The sequence below is a fragment of the Hippoglossus stenolepis genome, chromosome 18, assembly GCF_022539355.2.
Source record: "Hippoglossus stenolepis isolate QCI-W04-F060 chromosome 18, HSTE1.2, whole genome shotgun sequence".
NCBI classification, from domain to species: Eukaryota; Metazoa; Chordata; class Actinopteri; order Pleuronectiformes; family Pleuronectidae; genus Hippoglossus; species Hippoglossus stenolepis.
The window spans coordinates 215860-220859 of NC_061500.1; the positions used below are offsets into that span (position 1 = coordinate 215860).

Genomic DNA, 5000 nt, shown 5'->3' on the forward strand with positions numbered 1-5000 from the left:
TCCATTCTTTATTTATTTTCTTTAATGCAGTGACAAAAAAAGACCCAGAGAATTAATTAAAATACACACAGAGGCTTTCAGACTCCACTTTTCTAAAAGCATTTCTCTGCTTCTGGATTAAAGAAATTTAAATTTGTCGTGACTGAAAAGGATTTTGTTTCATTTAGAATCAAAGCTGGTCACATGAACCACAGATTTTCTTTTCATGACCGTTCAGTTTTTAGAAGCAGGACGTTTCTATTAAACAGCAATAATCACTATTTTCAATGGATCAGAGCCGTGATTCAAACAAAGAAATATCATCTGGGAAACTAAACCTGCTGTGGGACCATGTTGTGTCTTCTCTCTGTTTAATTGTAGAGTTTACTGAACACGTCTCAGTGTTCTCACAGAAAAACAACACTCAGATCTTCCATCGATCCGTCTTCAACTTCAAAAATCCACAACTGCTTGAAACCTTCACTGAAGTCGGAGTCAGAGATATTGACTCAAACTGAAATACGACACAGAACAAGTGTAAATGATGAATCTGTCTGCAGGCTTCAACACAGAGGTTCTGTTGTGATGATATTTGCACAGAGTATTTTCAAGATGTACAACATTGGTTCTGTTTCATTCCCACTCAGCAGAGTTTGGCTTCAGGTTCGACGGCTGACTGATAAATGAAGCTCTGCTGGATGAACACACAGGAAAACTCCACATGATTCTGTTTGAATTATATTCTCAGATTTGTAAATGACTTTCTGTCCACTGCAGGAGTCACTGAGCTGAGCCGCAGCTCACACGTTGTTTTCACTCGTCCAATTTATTCATCCACTGCTCCCGGCTGTGATTACACACCCAGAGTCCTTTTCATTTGGCCGGACCATCAATCTCCCCGACCGCACTGACCACTTCTCATCTGCTACGAGAACAAGAGTGTGGTGCTGCAGTGTAACTCACTGAAGAGCCAAAGTGTCTGAACGGCTAATCGTCATAACCAACAAGTCCAAGACCTGCGAGAAGCAAGATCCGACCAACAAGTTTCAAATGGCTGATCACCAAGTTCTATGTCCAGTCCCAAATAAAGATCAACAAGTCCCATTTCCAGCAAGTCTCAAATTAAGTCCAGAAAAAGTATCAACAAGTCCCAACTCACGATCAGGTCCAGAAAAACAAGATCACGTCCGTATGTTCTGAAACTCCGAGGTTTTCTGACCGTATGTGTCGCTTTGATTATTTGTGGTGGAAACGTCACCTCTCAAGTAAAATGTCAGTGGGGGGGGTTAGGGTAAGAAACTGGTGTATGTTCAATGTGTGAAAACGTATTATTGTGCTCAACATTATATATAAAGGAAGTTGTGTTGCTGTTGAACCATCATGAGAGCAGCCTTTGGTTTGGATTTCATTAGAACTAGATTGTGAAACACAGTAAATCTGGAAACTGATTGAATGTGCAGGTGTTTTCTCTAGAAACATCTGTAAGAGATGATGGCGGATGGACGTTGTTAAAAGCTGCTGCGTCTCGAATGGATCGTCTTTATTAATGAAAAGGTTTTTACAGCTCGGAGCTTTTATCTTTATGTACGTGGACATGAATCATCCCAGTGAGAGCGTGCTGTTACTGCCGTGGGTTTGAAACCTTACCCATCATCCCCTCTGTTCTGCCCCCGACTCACAAAACAGACACTCTGGGGAAGGAAAATGTCTGAAACAGGAAGTGAAGAAGATCGTTAAATAATCAGTTTTTTCCAGAGATCTCAAGAAATTATGTATTTCTATTTCATGGCAACAAAAATCAAACATTAGGTTTAATACTTAACAAACCAGTGTCTTTAAATTGAAGTTATTTCTTTATCACAGCAAAATAAAACTGGATGAATGGACAGTGGATGATTTTCTGGAGTAACTCACATCTTATTGGACATTTTTAAATCTGCATTATCCATCAGAACTCTCCACACCTTCAAATATAATGTTATTTTCTTCTACCAAATATTTCTGTTGGAAATGTTTTCATCAGTTTTTGATTTGTGAGAACATCCTCTGGCGAAGCTGAGAAACAATCATCCATCACTCCCTCCAGTGGAACATATCGCACTGATTGATTCTCTGCTGGCCGACTGATCAAGGGAAGATGCTTCTGCGCTGCTCGACTCGATCAGTCTTCGGTCTCATAATCGATATCCTAGTGTCAGCAGAAAGATTAGGAATCATTTCCAGCAGCAGTCATCTCTGTGTGATCATCAGACTCTTCGTCAGCCGATCAATAACTTATCACTAATACAAGGGCAGAGTCTCTGCCGCTCCCAGCCCATTGATTAGCCAGGAGCTTTCATTAGTTTCATTCAAAGCAGAGGTGGATCCATTAGACAGAGGAATGACCGACTGTGCAGGACGAGTCTGAGGCTCGTACAAGAGCATAAAGTTAAAGTCTCAACAGACTTGAACAAACCTCAGGACATTAAAGAAGATTCACAACGACGTGAGGTTCGGTCGATGAGACAAGGTGAGAAAAATAAAGGAAATGACAGCGTGAGATATTCTGTATGAGAGGAAAAGACAAAATAAAATAAGAAGTGATCAAATGAAGTAATAGAAAATAAGATTAACATAACAAGGTAAAATGGGATCGAAGAATACAGAAGGATCCACATGATGAGATGAGATGCAGCATGATTAGATTTCACATGAAGGGACAGAGATGAAATGGATTAGATCAGAGAAAATCAGATTAGACAGCAGAAGATCCGAATGAGATGAGAAAAGACGAGTTAAAATCAGGTATTAGACGATAAGAAACAGAGATTAGATCAGATCCATGTAAAATATTAAATCAGAGAAAATTAAGACACAAAAGAAGAAAAGATTAAATATAATGTGATAAAATGGATGAGAGAAGAGATTAAAAGGAGGTGAGATTAGATTAAATGAGGTTAATTTATGTTCAATTAGAGCAGAAAAAACGTAGAATAAGATGGTAAGTGAGAAGACGAGATGAAAAGATAGAAAAGAATCAAAGGAGGGAAAGTGTTTTAAATGTGTGTGAGGACGGTTACGTCAAAGCTTGTGTCCAGTCATCCAACTTCTATTACGTGAAGTTTGTCTTTAATGAGAATGAAATTAAAAAACGTCTTTATAATAATAATAATAATAAGAGAACAGATGATTCTTCATATGTTTAAGAAAGTTCAGAAAGAAAAGAAAGTGCTTCACACAGAACAGCACAGAAATAAACTGAGAGAACAGGTGGAGGAGTTTTTTGAAGATGTCCAGAGATGCAGATTTCCTCAGGGACAGAGTTCCTCAGGGACAGAGTTCCTCAGGGACAGAGTTCCAGAGCGTCTGTCCACAAAGGTTCACAGTTTGAGATCAAACCTGTGTCTGAGGCCTCTGAGCGGAGGAGCTCAGTCTGGTATAATGGGGCTCAGGCCTGGAGGGATTTATAGGTGAGAAGGAGGATTTTATTCTGAAGACGGGACTTGATCTGGAGCCAGTGGAGGTGAATGAGGGTCGGGGGATGTGCTGCCAGGTCTGAGTGCAGATTTGGTTCACGAGCGTTCACCCAAAGAAAAGGTTTGCTTGTTAAGAGGATAATCTGATGAGGGAACATTAGAGGAGGATTAGATCTAAGAAATGTGTCAGTGATTTTCTTTAAAACAAAGTTTGATACAAAGAAGTCGAGAGTCTGGTCTCACTGGTCTGAAGATCTCCTCGTGTCCCTCAGAATAATGTGACACATGTGAAGGAACAACACATAAGAAATGACATAAGAGATTAGAATATGTTCACTGTGTATAACCATATATCATTTGAATGCATGAATCTGGACTTTTCATCTGAGAACCATAGCGTGTTGAGCCGTGTTGCACAACGACAACTCTGATTCTACCACATGTTCACAAACCCGACTCTGCAAAAGGTGCATTAATTAATATGTGTTCGCTGGTTTGAATTGACAGAAACGTGATGTATGATTTTTAGCTTCCGATTTGAAAGGAAATGCTTTAAAACAAGAGATCACGAGATTAAAGAAGATTACGATAGATAACATATGTCAGGAGACAATTCACAGCAACGAGGCCACGAGAGCAACTTCGTATCCTGAGGAGAGACGTTCAGAGTGAGTGAGTGGACACACACACACACACACACCTTCACATATACACTCACACACTCACAAACACACTAACACTCACACACACTCACCACACACACACACACACACACACACACACACACACACACACACACACACACACACACACACACACACACACACACACACACACACACACACTACAGAGCAAATCCTCCTCTGGATAAAGACAAAGGTTCAAATATAAATCTGCTTAGTTCTGATTCATACAGCATTGTTCAAATAACACACACACACAGACACACACCGCTGTACACTGAGGCTGATAATCCTCAGATTCACTCAGAGAAACAGAGGATGGAATAGAGAACGTGTGACGAGGGCAGAGCCACAGAGAGACGACAGATAAACGACAGGATTGTGAACGTCACTTTGTGATGGAGGAAAATAAATCTGTTTTTTAGAGCGAGAGACTCCAGGGATCTGAGCCCAAGTTAAACAGCAGGAGACAAACAACGACACAAACATAATGACTCACATGAAAGTTGTGTCACTGGGATTAACCAGTTTTCAGACACACAACTATACAAAATCAGCAAATACAACACTAGTTATACACAAATACTGATATATATATATATATATATATATATATGAAGAATCTGTGTCTCATTTCAAATCAGAACCAGCAGGTTTTTCTTTGGCTCTAATGTTTTTCAGTCGGGACGAACGTGGAGAGAAAATCAAATGTTGTGAAGCACAGAACTTTTCAGTTTAATCTTGTTTTGAATGTGTGAGAGTGAAAGAGACGGACACAACCTGAACTTGTTCCCTGAATCATTTATTATGTGGATGGAACTCACAGAGGCAGGGCCATAAAAAATACATGTTGTTTTTATCTGTTTCTGTTTGTGAGAATGAA

At 39.8% G+C, this 5000-nt stretch overlaps 1 protein-coding gene across 1 annotated transcript in view; it reads right to left on the reverse strand.

The window, feature by feature from the left end:
• The window catches only part of dcc (DCC netrin 1 receptor), a 134980-nt gene that overhangs the window by 128344 nt on the left and 1636 nt on the right, over positions 1 to 5000 (reverse strand). The window lies entirely within an intron of this gene.